Raw genomic sequence first — 19,054 nt, forward strand, 5'->3', positions numbered from 1 at the left:
CATACACAGAAACATACATATTTATTTCGTGTGGGAACTATTTTTTTTGCTCCTATGAACTTTCCTTGTATGTCGCTCTTTCATCTGCTCTTTAAGTCTTCACTGTTTCAGTGGGAAAATGCGGTTCATTGTTTATAGTTTGGGTTTAGATTCGGAAGTAGCACATGAAATGTGTTTGTCTCTTTTGTGTGCTCTCTACATGTGCGCAGTGTGTTTATGCGTGCACTGAAGGGGCGGTCAAACACGACCATTGACAGAAGAAGAGTGGGCCTCCAAATATTGACAAAGTGTTCCGTAAGATTTTCTCAAAGGTCAGACCTCACAAAACCCGGGTGCTCCTTTAAAAACTCAAAATAGCCCTTGACTGCATTCCTGTCTCTCTCCTGAGACACACACGCCAGACATAACAGTGTTCTGACTGTGTATTGAAAGAGAAGGGCTGCTAGCGCCCTATCAGTGCTATGTGGACGTGTCAGACGTGGGTGGACACGTTGTGTGTGTTTGTGGCACAAATATTAACATTACTGGTTACTAAGAGATGTAAGAAGGCCTAATTATTACTCAGTGAGCGGTTGGTTAAAATATAGCTTTGGCTTTCTTTTAAGCTTTTACTTTTTCTCAGTTGTGTTACACGGCAATAATGGATATTTTACATCACAAGAAGTCATGCTCAAGTATTCTGATACATTGTTGCTGTGATTTAATGTTATGTAAGTACGATTTGCCAAAGGGGAAATCCCACTTATATTGTGTGGGACTTTTTACAGGCTTTAATATCTCCAACCTCACTTTACAAATTGCAGAACTCTGTCAACAAAACTTGTAAAAACAGTATTATTTCCCCCAATGCCAGCAGTCCAAGGTATCAAAGTCACTCCCTCATATTGTTTTAGAGCCTAATTGAAGCTCCAAAAATCCCCAAATTTCCCCCCAAGCTCAACCAACGCATCAAGGCTCAGTGTTAAGAAAAACGTTGACAGGCTGGCGAACACCCTAACCATGGTCAGGGGACTTCTGGTGTCGCGGAGCGGATGAGGGGCCAACTCCAAATGTTGAGTTTACAAATTGCAACCGACAATTCTTCTACAGTTCACCCATGAACGTGGCCAGAAATTCACATGCAGTAGCCTACTTGAGTCAATCAACATCATGGAAATGTTGTAACCATGCAAAAATATCAACTTACTTACTGACTTATAGCTTACTTTAAGATTAGTAACATTTCCACTGAGTGTAGGCATCCTGATTTAAACATTTTGATCAGTCAATGTTTCCCACTGAAACCTTTAACTTCAGGGTCCCTTCTACAGCCTTTTAAGTGTTTCTCCAAAAAAAAAAAACACTTCAGGGTTAAGTTTAAAACGATACAAATTATAAATTAAACCAATGGAAAGATCAAAGAACAAGTCTGAACTGGAACCAGTTTATAAGTCAATTGTAACGGGATGATGTGACCTTAACTAACACGATACAAAAATGTTTTGCGATGTTTTTTTTCTTTTCATTAAGAGTCAGACCACATCAAAACAGCCGACTGTGTGATGTGTGCTTAAATTCCTCAAGGCTGTGTCACTGTGGTAGGTTGGTTTCCAAAATACAGCAAAACACAATTGTTTTATTCTAACAGTCATCTTGGCTGTTAGCACATCATCGCAACAGAGCAAGAAAACATTAGTCGTGAAGATAAAACATCCACACTGACGAATCCATGTCTGTGCTCAGTCACTCTCAGAAGAGAAGTTCATGCTTATCAGATCATGTCCATTGACAGCTCGGCTCTCTCTCAGATCAAGGACGCTTTAACAAACATGTCCTTAACTAGTTTTTTATCCCAAAAACCATTACACTTCTCTTGTCTTGGGTTTCCTCTTGCTTTGGGGCGTGTGTGCAGCTTGTCACACGATGTTGTGATCCGAAGAGGTATCTACGCCTCCGGGGGGGGGGGGCGTAACATATTTCTCAGATTTGATATCTCCCCCCAGCATCTGGGAGGTAAAAGGCTATAATGAGGGGTGAAGCAGCTGGCAGATAATCTCCAACACCATCTCTTCGCACGCTGTTTATCGCTTTGGGCATCACATCATTTACTACATTTACATCCGCTTGTATGTCATCTAACGTACTGTGCAAATTAGAAGGCACACTCTCGGGCATTTTCTGCAGTTGCTAATGTAGCAACTTTGTACATTGAAACCGTCTATTTACACTTCCTCAAGTATTGTTTTGTTGAAGTAGTTTTTCCAATGTGGAACAAAGGTCTTGCTGGTTTTTGCAGTACTGATTGTCTAATTAAGAAATACAGTTATATAAGTTATCCTCTCAACTAGTTGCCATGGTATTAAGAGCACTAGTGCGAAGTGTTTTTATCAATTTAGATAAATTAAGGAGGGGGGGGGGGGGGGGCTCCCCCTGTAGATGTGTCTAACTTAAGTAAAAAACCTTCTTCTCTTGGACATTTACCAGCCGTGACAAAAAATGCAAAAACCTTCTCTTTTTTTAATATTCAGGTCTAAAAACCATGATTTGTGTTTGTTTCGCTACATTAGTTCACTTCAGATGATAAAAGAAATCGGAGACAAGTTTTTCCCACAAGGCGGTTATAGATGGTTATAGATGGTTATAGATGGTGATACAGTCGTGTCATCTGAAGATTGATTGATTCGACGTCAGGACTGCGATTCTTAGAAGTTAAAGGAGCCGTTCTGGCCTGGTTCCCTTCTATCACTAAAATGTCCTTGGCAATCCTCAGACGTTTCCAGCATCTCACGGCGAAGGTCCATGAATGAGCAGCTTTGAAAGCATGCCAGCAGAAGATGGAAAATACTGTTGGGCAATGTTTTGTTTGTCCTTGACCCTCAAAGAAATTAAACACATTTCCACATTTCAAATACACATTCATACCCGATTTGGCTTATCTGTTGTCTTGAGCCCAAGTCTACACAACATTACGACCCTCTGCGAGCAAACGAATGAGCTGAAACGCAGAGGTCATGATTTCACCTCCCTGTTTTAAAGTTTCGTTTTGAGTCTAAACCACACGTGCACACATCATGCAGCAGACAACAGCAGACCAACACCTGTTCACCTCAGCAGACATTTTCTTTGCTAGACTTATGTGGTGCACTTGAGGATATATTTTACATCAATCCATGTACAGTATTTGAGGTTTTCTTTTCTTCTTTTTCTTTTCTTTTCTTACTCAGTTTGAATTCTCCGAGGGGTTATCTGCTTGAGTTTCTGCTTCGACCCCTCTGAGACTGATACTCATGGGAATATCGGAGGATCTCCAGCAGATGAAAAGCGTCACGCCCCTGTGGCGATGCTCAGCCTGTCTGGCTCTGTCTTTGTCCCTCTGACTCACTGTCATCACAGTCATCGAGTCTTTTCCCATCCCCTGTCCCACTCCAAGCTTCTGTCTGGAGCCGTCTTAGCCGTAAGCCTGGCTTGGGTTTGACTATATCTGGGTTGTCACCACCCGCCAAAGTGAAATTCACTGGAATCCAAGTGCTGACTTCCAGTTAACAGTCCTCAAAGCTTTCCCACTGCTTGAGCCAATAAACAAATAACATGATTGTGTTTCCTGGATTCAGCCATAACTTATTCTTTTAAACTGAAATATGATGCAGATTATTCTGGAGCTTTAAGCCAGTTTTCAAACCCGCGCCCGAAACTCCATGCAGAGGAAACATGAAGTGTGGACAGTGTATAATCTGGGATGTCACGCTTCATAGAAATCGAAGTGAAATCCTGACATTTCTCTCAAGATTTTTCCTCTAAGACTCTTCATTTTGACGCAGGTCCTCCATCATGTCACCGTGGTGTTTAGAAGTGGAACTAACTGCCGGTGGCTGAAGCTGCAGTGGAAAAGCAGTGATGCAGTTGTAGAACGAGCGTCTCCTTCATGGTTACAATTAAGTGATTTATAATCTGGCTGCTCCTCTGCTGGGTGTCTGGGTTTCTTCTTGCCTTTCCCCTTTCCTCTCATTCTTTCCTTTATCGGCCACTGTCTAGTGGATGAGAGTGGATCTTTGCCAGATCACAGACTCGTTTGTCGACTACACCGGACAAATGGGTACACTGTACACTTCACAGTCCGCTTATCTGATTAAATAATTAAGTAAATGACAGACAATAAATCGGTTTTGCAAGATGAAAAGCAATTGACCACATTGTTCAAATAATTGAGTTGCCCTTCAAACAATCAGATACAAATCTAATAGACATTAGGAAAAGAATGCGCTCGCTGCTGTTTGATCTCCAAAATCCCAAATGTAAAAGACTTTCCATGGTTGTTTTGGATGCTCTGTCGCCAAACCTGTTCACACATTCATCTCCTGTTTGGACAGTAGAAGAGAGTCTGGTCTCCTTCAGAAGGATGCAGGAAAGTTGACATTTTTCGGAAATTCTGAGACGACAGTGTGTATTTAGTTGTTTTTTTTCTTTCTGTGGTGACATGCTCATCTCTTCTATGTCCTGACTTACATAACATTGAGTTCATTTCTTGTGTTGACCTGGAGAAGCGTACATTTGCTTCGATAGTGGTCCAGTGTACCCGTTCTGAAAGCCGTATCATGTCTGCTTCCATTGCCAGCAGGTTTACAGCAGCAGCTTTAATGTCAGTATACATTGGTAGTTTGTGGGAAATAGAAAATAACTCCAAAGACGATTTTGCCCAAATACAGTGAGGTGAACCTTCAAGTAACTCTGTGAATGAGTTTCTTGTGATTATAACATCTTTCAAAGGATTCTGTCGGCTTACGTTTTTGGTTTTGGAAAAACAAAACAATGCTCATCAAAATGTAGTCATTTCATCTCTTTACCCGGGTCGGATAGGTAGTAGTTGTGAGCATTGTCGTTAATGACAATGCTTCCACACAAGGGCACTTATGTTGGACATTTTCTAATTATACAAAGTTGCTTAAAGAAGATCCAAAAGGTTGGGCTATGAATGCACTATGAATTTGTGCTACAGGATGTATTTATTTAATCCCATTTAAAATGTACGGAACACAAGTTTAATTTGAGCTCATTCTGATAATTGCATGTAAACATCCTCAGCAATTTCCTTATCGAAAGAGACCTTTGAAAAATTGAAACGCTAAATTTCATCCAAAATGATACATGTTTTCCTTCTATGTTGATTTCCTGCGTGGAGTTACAGCCTGTCAATTAACCAACAATGTTTGAGGCCAGCAGCAGGAAAAGGGGTCGTATAGACCCGTTATCTACTCGAGGAGTCTGGCTGCCATGCATTTTTTTCTGTAGGCCACAGATGAGTTGTTTAGCACAGCAGTTCTGCCGTTAAGTCGAAACGGAAGCACTCTTCCTTGATCGTGGCCAGAGAACACAGTACTTAGAGACTGATAAGGCGTTCTTGCTCACTATCAGATGCAGCCTAATTGCTCTGAGGTTATTATTGTGTCTGAGGGCATACCGATGCTGATTTAACCGAGCAGCTTTGCCCCAAATATGTGGTCAGTAGATTTTGGCCATGAACTGTGATGACGTGATAGAAATTCAGCCCAGTATTCTCATGGGTTTTGAAGTGAGTGGAGATCCAGTTTTCATGTGAATGATTGTAATGTTTTGTCTTTATGATGTCCAAATCCACCTTGGACCAGTTCTGTCCATAAGGATTAAAATGAGATTAAAAAAAAACAATTACTGAGGAAGTAAAGATGCCGTGGCTTAACACTGGGTGAAATTCCCTTTGGCATTCCTAAGTGTTGTTACATAATGGACCTAATGCATCACAGAAGCTGGAGAAAATCACTGTATTACTGCCCAGATTGGAAAAGTATGCCTTTGATCCTCTGAGAAAAGCAGAGGCTCCAGGCACAGTCAGCACTTTTAACTGATCTGCCTACGAGAGTATTATAAAACTTCCTCAGTTGAGAGATCCACCTACCTTTTCATTAGTGTTTGTGAAGTATTAATATTCATCTTATAACAATATATGAGGGTGCCCTAAACATACTGTTTCGTTTCAATGACATAACAAGAAACTGTAAAAGAGCTGTGAAATAATAATCCAAAAGCAGTCCACTTTTCATCCAAAGGGATTTACAGGAACATAAATAACGTCTCGACCTGAAAACCTAAAGCCCCTGTGAAACCCTTCTCATATTTTGATTGATTTGTAGCGTTGCAGCCTGTGCTGATGTCGGTGCTGCAGCTGAAGATCTTTTCTCAATTACAGGATTAACTGTTTGGTCTATAAAATGTCAGAGAATTGTGTAAAATGCACATCACACTTTTTCAGACCCTAAATTGATGTCCCAAAGATTTTCAGTGTATATACTTAAACAATCCTTCTATTGTCAAAAGGGTTGCCGATCAATCCTATGATGATCAAAAAGGTGTTCAACATCTTCACACTATCCCAGCTCTGGAAGGGACACGTGTAAAATTTGTCTTTGCGCGACAAACCAAAGTTTCAGCCATCGGATGTGATGGTTAAGTTGGCTCAAGAAACAAAACTGGGCAACTGGGATTCTGCTACAACCCAAATTTTGGCCTCACCAGTGGACCGAAACATGGCTCATACATGTGTGTTAATTGATAAAAAGCTTGCAATAACAGATTGAGCTGTTGTGGTACTCCCTGTTCTCCCTGCACAGAACACAAGGAAGGAACAAGTAAACTTGATGCAGCTGTCCTGGACTCCCTTGTAAATTGTACCTGGTTACATTATCGGTTGTTTAAACGAGAATACTGCCGCTGGGCATAGACATACAATGAAAGCTAAGTTGATTGTTTTTATTCTATTTATAGTCTTATATTATGTGTTATCTTTGCTTATCTATAACCCATTCTCGTTATAATCTGTGCACATGTTTTTAAAAGGATTTCTATTTTTGCCTTGTTTATATTTTTGATATCTCGTTATGTATGCATCTTTATAAAACAAGGTCACCCGAAACCAAATAATAGTTTAATATTATGAACTAAATCCAACCCTCACCTTTAATAATAGAAAAATAATGTTGGATGTCGAGGTTGGCCTTCAAAGGGTCAGTAGAGTGTGCAGAGGGTTTAAAAGGGTTTAAAACTTTTTATTGTTTCTACACAGATGGATTGAATAATTCCGACATTAGACAATTTAAGCAAACATGCCAATAATGGACTGACATTTACTACGTTTCATTATCCAATAATAAAACAGTGGATTACGTGTGTGCATAAATAGGCACCTCAGTGTGTGAATTTTAAAAGAGATCAAATTGACGTAATTGTTTCTCACATATGGCTCTAAAATGTCAGGGTCACCACAGTGGAAGTCAGCTTGCGTTCGGGGCCACAACAAACCAAAAGTGTCCATCTCCCCGTCAGACAACAGGCACGCTAGAGGCCGAAGTGAGCCGAGCGGGTGGAAACATGATTGTCATTTTGTGTTTTCAAGACATCCTGAGCCAATAGCTAACATCTGTGAAAACCATGAGCCGGAGTAGCCGGGCTGCCAGCCAGTTACTGGAGTTACATTATTGATCCCCCGTTGACAAGAAGGTCGAGGCCAAAATCTGATAACGCAGGACAGCAACTCTGGAGCAGCTACAGATATAATGTCTCGCTCAAGAACTCTTGGCTTGTTTTAACGTGTACACAAATTTTTCTTCAAAAGATTACCTCTAAAAACTCCTAATTTGTCAGATTACATTATAGCTTATTCTATATTTTGTATACAGACAACCGCATCAAACAACTATTGAAACGAATGGTTGTATTGCGTTGTACTGCCAGTGTTTGTAATATGTTGTCCACCCCATTTTAAAGGTGCAAGATTTAAGATTGGGAGCATTTTTGATTGCCTCTCAACGGCCCTCAACATGTTACCGCCGAGCAGGCTCATAGAAAACAGTGCTAACAGCGCTAACAGTTCAAACAGTGTTTACCTGAGGGGGGAACCAGAAGGTGGCTGCTTTGCTTCTGCAACAACGCTGTTGGTCGAGACAGCGTTAACAGCGTTAACAGCTGTAACGGCGTTATTAGAGCAGTGCAGAGCGGCGGCCGTGAGCTAACCAACAGGGCTAGCTTAGATGCCCTAACATGCACTAAAAGCACGTGCGGCCAGCCCAGCTATGTCAATAAAGCAAGGAGAAACGTGGATAACAACACACACAGAGGGAGAGTGACTTCATTCTCTGCTCAGGTAGACATTACTCCACTGTATCTTTACATTTCATTTGTCTCAAGCCGATAGTCTATAGGTCTTTTCCACTGGGACTTTTGACGGCTTTTATCTTGCGTTGCATATGAATAGGAAATCAGATGGACAGATTTTTGACTTTTTAATGGGATCACCCATTTCCATTATTCAGTTTTTGTATCTGAGTAGACATGGAGATCTGCAGGCCCCTGGAGCAATACTTGGCCCCTCTTGTTTTCATTTTGCTTCATAGAAAAAAGAGAGAGATGGACATAATTTTTTCCGTACGGAAACTTATTTCTGGCAAATTTGCCAGGTCATTGGCTTTTCTTCCTCTTTTAAATCCACCTCCCACTCCATCCAAAGGTTGGACAGCTGTAATATGATTTTCCTTCGTAAAGTTCTGGACCATTTGCTCCTAATTTGATGGTTTCTAGCACCTCATGTTCGCACTCTCTGCACTCTTTATGCTGTTTATGATGCACTGTAAAAGTCTCTTTTCTCTGGACTGTGGAGAAAAAACCTGGAGTCAAAACGTTATTGTTTAAAGAATGAATTTGACTCTCAATGCAAAAGTAATTGCCAAACTTGTACCTAGATTGAGGCTTGAAAAATTTTTTGTCAATTGGAATTACTGTAAGCTGCCTTAAAATGTGTTTATTGTAACTATGCCACAGCTCTAAATACCCTGAGGATGACATGACTTTTTGTAAAAAAGCACTTTATTATGTACAAAAATCATGAAATAGTTTCATGCTGGATTTTGTTTACAGTTAGTGTGTCAAATATTCTTTCGCAAACAGTCTGAGGAAAAAAAACACAACTTATTTTGGTTTGAGACTCACATACCATGTGTTGTTTATCCTTTCTCTTCCAATCGTTTGTTGATTGAGCAGATCCCATGCGATGTGCTTGCACATCTGGCTCTTGTGTGTGCCACTGTGCTGCTGCCTTTTGGTGACTGGCGCTTGTTTCTTTTACGACCAAACCAGCATACTTTGTAGTTTTGCCACTACACTGTTATGAAGTGAACACTTGACTTTAACACCCCATAACACATTTTTACAGGAGAACTTATAATTGCTTTACATTAATAAACAAAATGTCCTTTGTCCTTCATGGCTTTTCCACCATTAAGGACAGTGGCAAAAACTCCCTCCAACAGATGAAGGTTTAAATTGTTTATTTTGCATAAAGATGCTCAATACAAAATTCTGAGCATTTCTATTGCGTCTGCATGTCTCTAAATATGACGATGGCTGAGCTGGCGGCTTCCAGCTAACTGTGCTAACAGCACTAACAGTGCAAAACAATATCAACAGTGCTGACAGAGCTAACAGTGTTTACCTGAGGGGGATCCGGAGGATGGGGGCTGCGCTTTGGCAACGCCGCTGTCAGTCTTGACGGTGTTATCAGCTGTAACTGCCGTATGAGCAGTGCAGAGCGGCGGCCGGGAGCTAGCCAGTGGGTCACCTTCACTATACGATAACAAGTCTCAGCCAGCCGGAAATGTAAACAAAGCACAGAGAAGCTCAGATTACAAGACACAAGCTCAAGGCGGTCCTGAGAATGGGAGGGACGTAAGGTCACAGTGACCTTGACCTTTGGCCATCAAAATCGAATCAGTTCATCCTTGAGTCCAGGTGGATATTTGGGCCAAATTTGAAGAAACTTCCTCGAGCGATAAGGCGTTCATGAGAATGGACCGGATGTACGGACAACCTAACAACATTACTGTCACGGCTGTCGTCTGTGCAGGAATATAGTTTATAATTTAAAAATCATGGATGAAGACAAGAGAATATTTTAGGATATTATAAACAGCACGTAACACAGTGCTACTAGTCGTCCGCAACCCTCCTACCAAAACCTCTCGTTTCTTCATGTCATCACTTTTTTCCATCTGGCAGATTAAATCTTCTGAAAAACAGCCCCGAGTAAAATGGCTCACATCGTACGCACCAGCGGAGGATGCCTTGAATTACAGACAGCTGCTGCGTAAGAGTCTACCCAGTGTCTGATGTGAACTGAGCAACAAAGGAAGGAAGGAAAACAAAGAGCATATGAAGGTACAGCATAATCCTCTTTTGTAATAGACGCCTTTGGCTTGAGATCAAATGTGAGCATCTTTCATATATTTGAGAGTTATGGCTATAAATGTTGCAGTGGTCAAATGGTAATAACTATTATTCTTGTTGTGTGAGCAAACAACCATATAGTATAAAGCAAGGTTTTTTGTTTTTAATGTACAGTTGAAAAGCTAACAAGAAATTAGATTATCCTCTTGTGGCGACTGTGGCTCATTGGTAGAGCAGGGTCGTCCTTCAATTAGCCCCAGTGGCTGTGAAGTGACGAACTCCATATTTTTATTGTTTGGTTGTACAGCTCGTGAATACTGGTCTCATCAACCCTGTTTACAGCAGTGGCAGGGAGCTGTTTTCAGCAGAACAGCTGACAACACAACTTCATGCTTCCAGACAATAGACGAACAGAATTAGCGACACTCATGTACGGAGCAGTTAGCAAGCTGAAGAAACAGATATTTTGCTTATATATATATATATATTTTGAGTATTTATGGCATACGGTGGATGTGAGATTGACTCAAAATAAAATAGAGCTTGTGTTAATTATAATGAAGCAACATTGTCTCATTTATGTGCTTTTAATAGTTTTGGGACATGAGGGAAAATATGAGGAATAAGATCAGGTTTTGGCAACACACTACAAATTAGTAGGATCATTGTTAGTTTTGACATTTTTTGGGGATTTGTTGACAATAACAAAAAATATTTTATATGCAGAATAATACTTTAAATGCTACACTGACGACATAGGCACCAATACCCATGTCAGATATTGAACAATGGACCAAACTACGAAAACATCACAAGAGTCCCTCATCTCCTTTTACTTCTGAACATATTTCAGGTACCATTCATCCTTACCTTCAGTAAGAACACTCTCCTCATCACTTCAAAAACAAGCAAACACATCTATTTCCCCATGCTGAGATAATTTGCTGTGGCTGTGCTGCATGGAGCACAAGGCAGGAAACTGCCACGCTGCTACCGGCATCCGACAGAGTTGGGTTTGTTTGGCAGTGAGGTGGGTGGGCCGAGCAGCTCGCCATGGAGGAATGAGCGGGCTGAGCTCTGAGGCATGTGTGCAGGATAAGAGAAAGGCCAAGAAACACAGGCAGGAGATAAGAGCGTATGTCCAGAGAGAGGTCTGTATTAGGTTGCAAAGAGTACTTACACCTGCACAATGTCACTTTTGGGGCACATTATCAGTATGTGGCTGTACCTGAATCTGTCTTTTGTGCTTTTCAGTTAACCAGTTTGATTTGAGATGGTCAGTGGTGACTTAGCTGTGGCTAGCAGTCCACAACATGATGCAAAGGGATTTAAATTACAATGCTAAAAATGCTGCAAAAGACAAAATGGCTTCAAGTCGTTGTTTCATGGTAGAAAGTCAAGCAACAGTGCTAAGTGTAGAGGCAGGATTTTGATTGAATGAGCGGAAAGAGTGTTAAATTCCTGTGATAAAGGAACATTCCACAGAAAATCCATCTTTTGAATAAATTAATTCATCAAATTAGTCTGAATCATGCAAATTTAGATAAGGCGAATGATCAGTCAGCTCTGCGTGTCGTTTCAATTTATGCAACACGCGGCCGGCTCTCTTACTCTACTATATATAAAATGTGAAGGTTTTGTCAACTTTACATACATGAACAAATTTGGTGGATCTCCAGTCCGCTCAGGCCTGAAGCCCCACCTCCCATGTTGAACATGTTGCTTGTCCAAATTGCCTCCATACTTTCAGGTCCCCAACAAGACACCCACCAAGCGGGACTTAAGTACCTAATTTTAGAAAAATGAATATAACTGAATTGCCCTGTAGCTTTAAATTCAGTTCATTCAGGTGTTAAGTGATGTCACCCAAAAAAGTTTACATTACTCTAAATGTCTATATCAAAACGTTCTTCTCCCTGTTTTCTCAAACTGGATTATTTCCACTGGTTTCACCAAATGCTCTTCCAGTGCTGAACCGGGCCTTGTCTCTGCTGCGTGAGAACGTAAAGGTCTGCTTTCTTTTGGTGAACATCCAAAGAGGCCATGCAGAAGTTGGCAGGACCCTTAATTCTCTATCTTCGTTCGGTCCGGTTTCCACACGCTGCACTTGGCTGCCCCTCATTGAGAGGGCGATGGCAAAACTCTTGAGATTGTCGGCGTCTGTCGAAGAGAAAGGAAACAAGCGCTGTTTCACACATCTCTGGCCCAAACGTGGCTCCACTTACCGTCAGAAGAATTTCCTCACTCTGCATGAGGAATTCAAGGAGGATCAGTTGTCTCACTCGCAGAGATGGAGGAGGCCGTCTGACTGCTGCTACCATAACAGTTTTTCTTATCCAGAAAAAGAGAGATCAAAGACACGAGGAGAGGGAAGGAGTAGACTTCCCTCCTGCTCACTGTGTAAATGCAGGGGAGTTCTATCTCTCTGAATGGGTGATTAGATTGTGCAGGACTCCGTCATCTGAATAAACACAAGTTACTATAGTGACCTGAATGGACAAATACACAACATGAAAATGCAAAATGCTTGCCTGATCGGACCCGCAGAGATGCACATTTGTGACATTTGCAACACTTTTTCAAAAAAGGTTTGAATAGATCTGCACAAGTAGAGGACCAACTACCGGGATCCTATTGACCCAGAGCTGCTTCTGTCACTCTGTTAATGAATTTGCTGTTTGTAAATTGCTGTATAGCCGAAGCTACTGTCAGCTATTTTATTGACTTTTCTTCCAGCGAAATGTTCTCAGTGAATTTGAGTTCTCTCTGGCAAACAGTTACGCAAAGTATATGTCTAGAGCTTTTATCGTGAACGGTAATAATGGAAGGCGTGGATCTGGTCTGCGCTGCCTTTTGTCAAGCTGACAAGAGTAATACAGTTTGCTGTCTTGGTTTGGCCTATGCCTTCGTGTTGTTATAGCCTACACTGTTGTGTACGTTTGGAATATGATCATTACACACAATGTAGTTGGTTGATGCCTTCATTTGCGGTGTAAACGCTCAGGAAAATCAACCCAATATGTTTATATATATATATATATATATATATATATATATATATATATATTCAATATGTTTAATATTGTTTATCTCACTTAATAGGAAAAGCTTTTGTCCAAATGGAATTGGATTGCCTTTGGCATCATGCACGTTTTTATTTCTAACACTGACACACAAACACATTCATATTTTACTGTTGGCAGAGCGTAATTAACACAAAACATGTGGTTTTACTTGAAGTCATAGCCGGGAAACAATTTGTCACCAACCATAAAGGGCAGCCAGAACATTCATCTTGCCCTCTGATACTTGTCCTCAGTCATCATCAAAGCTTATTGTTCAGACGGCATGATCAAATGTTTGACATGTGTGCATGTGCTTGTGGCACATTACATCAATGTAAAACAGCATAAACAGGAAATGTTGGTTTCCTACCACATGGAGATGATTGAAAGAGGAAGTTATCCTTCAAACGTTGACATGTGCTGCTGACTGATAGCTAACAATGCTGAGTTAAATACAAACACTGTAGTTAAGAATGTCAGTGATGCAACCAAAACATGTAAGAAGATCTAAGCTTTTGCAGTAGTTCCCCAACTTGATATACTCTGATGCTATTAAAACGTACTTGAAATTGTGGGTGTTGGTATGAGAACAGTAGCTCTGAATACATAAGTTGTTTTTATCCCCCTGTGTATTCCCTGGAATGTGTGATCGGCATAGACAGAACGATGTCAATGATTAGTCAGTTAATCAGTGTTCAGCAGTAATCTTGATTAAAAAAAGGCTTTATTGCTATGGCGTGGCCTTTGAAAGCAGTCTGTGGATTTTGGGTAGTGAATAGACAACTGGATAACGAGTGTAATGGCGTATGTTTACAATCATCTCGTACTGGAGCTTACTGCAAAGTGTTGAGCTGTAGCTACGAAAGCTTTCAAACATGTCTAATGATATTGTAGTCAAAAACAAGTTGAATCGAGATGGAGCACCTTGGTAATGAGTGACTTCTCATGTGATTAAGTTAAACATCACAATTATTCGCACCAGACACCCAGAGTTAAGACAACTTGCAAATGGTGGCTGCCTGCATCATGTTTGACAAAATTGTCATAAAATGTATACATATATGTTTATATGTTCAACTGGGCTCTCTTGTGTTCATGCATGGGTCAAAAGCATTTGTGAAAGTTGTCAAAATGAGTGAAAAATAAATAATCTCACATTGCAAGATGCAGTTTAGAGTCCCAGTCGTAGATTTCAACTGGAATATTGATAATCTTGGACTTATTACTACTCACCTGGGATCATTCCTGTCATTCGTGTAGCCCCTAGTCATTGTAACAGTCTGGGACAGTCTTGCAGTGTGTGCAGTGCAGCAATTTTGAACGTCTTGTACGTCACGCTTTCAGACATCCTGTATGAGAACCTTGTTGTAAGTTGTTAAAAAGCTGCAGCTCTACCCTCAAAAACAAGCCGAGGAAAGTCTAATTCTGCGCTGTAGTAAACATAATGTAGGATCATATTTTACCTTGGCATTGGGAAAGGTCAGATTCCAGGCCCACTGACCTGTGAGTCCCCGCTGCCAGCTGCTAATCAGCCTCGTCCAAAGCGGCTCCCAGCAGTCACCGGTGCCAGCACATGAGCAGCGATGGGAAGCACTGTTTCCACCACGTTCTGTCTAAACGCTCTCAGATGAGAAAGTCCCTGATGTAGGCAAGCTCGAGCCAACGCAAATCAGGCCGCATTCATGCCTCATGAGTGTTTTCCATCTGCCTCAGTACACCGCTCAATTCCTTTATTTGCTGTAGGGCTCTTTAGAAGCTGGTTCAGCTGACCGCGTGTAAAATGAAGCTTTTGTTTTGTGCTGAATTTTCTGAGCTGTCAGTGTTGGAATGACAAAACAATAGATTGTTTGTTTGTTTGTCGTGACTCAGCATGGCGTTAAGATCCCAAGAATGTATACAAATTGTCCGTTTTGTACGATGACTTTGCATGTCTGTTGTTAGTGCTGACGTGATCATTAATAATAATAATTGGGATCATCACTCGGGTCTGCTCTCACTTCTTAACAAAAACAGTCTGTTCCAAATCACACGGGGAGTGTGGAAGGCAGCAGCTCGGATCACTTCCAAGAGGGAACAATAGTCACTTTGTTGTCCTGGTTTGGCCGGACCAGCCTCGCTGTGGGCACCTCCTGCACCTCATGTCTGCGGGCATTCCTGGCATACTGCAGTTTGAAGTTTGGACATTGAACGCGACACTTACTTCTAAGTTCTTGCACTCCAGAAAGCCTTTTAGGCAGGTGTGTTGGATCATTAGGCGTCTGGGGCCCGGGATTGAAACTAGAGGTCTCAGGTGGTCTAAGAAGGAGACACACATGTGCAACACATCCGCTGTTTGTGTGGGACTGAGGAAACAAGCAATGTGTCTGCTTTTGTGCCATCTGCACTCAAATAAAGCCCCATGTCTTTCTGTTTCTGTGGTCAGAGAGGAAGCTCATCATATCTAAAGAGATATGTCTGACTGACATCCATCCATCATGTAATTACAAGGGCCTGCTACTGTGTATCCGTCTGAAAGTAGATCACACACTGCGCAGCCTTCCTCTCGACCAGCTGTGACATAATTGATGTCTTCCTTTCAGCGCTGTCTGCCTGTTTGTTTGATCGCACTGACGCTGCACTCGTTGCCTAGCACAGCTGTTTGGGAGGAGATATCCCTCCCGCCCATGTAAGGGCAGACCCAGGCGCAAAAAGAGGAGCTGTCCAGTTTCCCATGGAGGTCGCTCAGCTAAGGTGGCATTTACAAAGAGGGATTTGAACAAATCCGCTGTCTCCCCCTTTGTCGCAGCAGAAAGAATGACTGTGCCGTACAGTGTTGTGTACACTCTTGTGTTACAGAGTGATTGTTCTGTATTCAGCAGGAGGTTGAAGAGACATCACAGCGTCTAAAGATAAAGAAAACACCTGTTAATGGGACTCCAGACAGACGTGTTTTGTCATAATTTACTATCAAGTAAAAGTAAAGTTAATAAGTCCAATCAAAAATAAAATAAAAAGTCGAAACTTACAGTCGAAATTTACAAAGTGAGAAACTCATGACCCTTAATCACTTAATATGTATACAGCATTCTTAATGGAGAGATACTGTACTAATGAACCACCAGCAAGAGAGGTTAACCTGGTAAAACAAAAGTTATAAAGTCAGCTACTTCTTAATGGCCAAAGTAAAACTGCAATTACAAAATAATTTATTAACTATTAAAAAAGCTGTGAAGAGAGGAGCGATAGTTTACCCACTATAGCTATGATGCTGTCTCCTTAGGCTTAATGGAGGCCAGTAAACCAGGTCATGAAGTACACAGTGATAAGTATGTGACAATGAGTTGAATGTAAAACGTAGAGAATTGTGATACACAGAGTCGAGGCATCTTCGTGTCGGCTCTGCTGTCACGGGAGAAATATCCGATTTTGTCTCCTTCCTGGAACCATGCCATCCCGAACCTTCGCCTTTATTTAGCAACCTCATTTCCTACTTGCACGGCTCGGCAACAATAGAGAAGCTTCCAGCTGCAGGGGGTGTTTGGAATGTGTGTGTAATGTGTGTAAAAATGTTTATTTTTACAGCGATAGCTTATAAACTATTTTTAATAGCTGCCTTATGAGAATGTTTTACCAAAACTCTTAACCAACCTGCATCTAGATTAATAATGCACTACTGGTGATTTCAAAACAACTTAAATTAACCATCATAATGAAGACCACATTTTGTTTTGGCAAGGTGTTGGGTCTCTCGCATGTTGTGGTGATCGAAACTCAAAAAATAAACCCCAAACAATTCAACTTAAAAATTCAAGCTATAATGAATAAAGGGACTTTTTATTTTTTGGTCTTCAGTCTGGTCCAAACCTTCTGCCTTCACTTACATTACACTGTATTGGCTCTGTCCATGAAACCAGTTTTTGGGTAACGCAACACCCCAAGTATTTATTGTTTGAATTTCAACTAACAAATTGAAGATGTCTGTACAGTGAGTTCAAACTCAGCAGGAGTCAAACTGAAACTAAAAATAATGAAAACATTGTATGCAGCTGAATTTGATGATGATGAATAAGTGTATTTATTCACATCAATCACAGGCATCTTCTCTGGAAAACTATAAACTGTCGAAGTGCCTTGTATGGAGGCACTCTCTCAGGTTATTTGGGTTTCTATTGACAGTTAGTGCCAAAGCACGACCGAGATAAAGTTGAACAAGAATGAGGAAAACGCCAGGTAAACCCCACACGGCGTTTAAATGTCATGTCGCTGTTTCTGCTGGGGTCCACATTCCTGACAGCTGATTTCCATCATATTTGGCATGAGTCAGTATTTTCCCTGTGAGACAGCAGTCAAACAGTGCTACCTCAAGCATGTAACCAGCTTAACTCGTGGGAAATGATTACACTGATGGCTGTATGGAGCTCTGCCTTCACTGTTTTCCTCTGATGCATCTGTTGTATATGTAGAAGTCTGTAGTCCAAATGATTCATACAAACTAAATCTGCCCACTTAAATGATCATTTGAAGGGCGACAATGGACATGCAGCCAAATATTACAGAAACTAAGACAGCCTCACCTTTAAATCCAGATAATCGCTTTACTAATGTCATTTTTTTATAATATTCAGTTGGCCGGAGATCAAGAGCTAAACCTAAATTAAGTAATCGTTTCTGTTATAGCATATTAATACATTTCTGTGAAAAATGACTTCATCAGTGATAGGGATTAACACTAACATTTAAAAGTGGTTGCAAGGCTGCCATCAGCTTTATGTTGCCGACCAAAAAAGAAAGCAAATAATAATAATCTGGTTGCCATTTTTAGTCACCTTCTATTTTGAGCAATTAAGATACAGTTCAGTCGAATATTGAAAATCTTGTGAATGGCGGTGTTCATTGACCCGTCAATGGTTGCTTTGAGCTCCAGTGCTTGACTAGCCCCGTGGTTCTGTAGGTTATGCCTTGAACTATTGATCTCGATGTGTCAACTCATCGAGGTGCTGTGCATGCTTTGCTGAATCATTTTCCATTCAGCTCAAACATGGCAGGATACTTCACAAGTTGTCTTTTTGTTTTTCGTTCAGGTTCATCTGGTTCTTTGTCCATTAAATCAATTTATATACATGTTTCTGTGACGTTGATGGGTTCATCAAACGTTTCACTTAACGCAATATTTGAATTTAAGTAGTGACAGTGTTTCAATTTGCAGGCAATTTGAGTCTCAAATTAGAAACTAAAAGGCAACTACCTGTTTTTTTCATGTTTTCTCATCAAACACGTGTATATTTGCAAAGTCATATTTTCAAACATGTCGAGCCTGCATACATCGGCTAGCAGTCGTTTTCTTCTACTACTAGTAGCATAGATACAAACATAACAAGGACCCACCCAGCATTGTGTAATACAGTACCACTAATTAAAATCTCCACAGCGTACCTTTAACATTACTTCTTTTAACCTCACTCTATTAGCTGGAAAATGACAAAACACATGTCATCAATCAAGCACCAAACCTGTTGTCATTTCAGGGAAAAAAAAATCCTCCCTTAGATACTATGTTACCCAAGATGCTCAGTATTTTTCAAGAGTTATATTTGACATTAAGTAATTTAACTCTTTCGAGGGGTTTGAACAAAAGATAATTTTTTGTCACGGTCAGAAATTGAAAACAGCATGAGGAAAAATATACTTTAAAAAAGCCAAGTGACATGCTCCCCCGTACATGTAGATGAAAAATCTGCATGATTTACGGCCTCCCTGCAGCTATCACAAGCCCTCTCACTGGCTGC

General features: G+C 40.9%; 1 long non-coding RNA gene across 1 annotated transcript; it reads right to left on the reverse strand.

Annotated features, from left to right (window-relative positions):
• Positions 1–10,792: 10,792 nt before the first annotated feature.
• Positions 10,793–15,620, reverse strand: LOC142942324 (uncharacterized). Its single transcript, XR_012951587.1, has 2 exons — positions 14,753–15,620; positions 10,793–12,384 (listed from the first exon to the last, which is right to left on the reverse strand). It is a non-coding gene; the product is annotated as an uncharacterized LOC142942324 (long non-coding RNA).
• Between the last annotated feature and the right edge of the window lie 3,434 nt (positions 15,621–19,054).

Source organism: Anarhichas minor, unplaced genomic scaffold, assembly GCF_050575085.1.
Source record: "Anarhichas minor isolate MPS153535 unplaced genomic scaffold, ASM5057508v1 ptg000136l, whole genome shotgun sequence".
NCBI classification, from domain to species: Eukaryota; Metazoa; Chordata; class Actinopteri; order Perciformes; family Anarhichadidae; genus Anarhichas; species Anarhichas minor.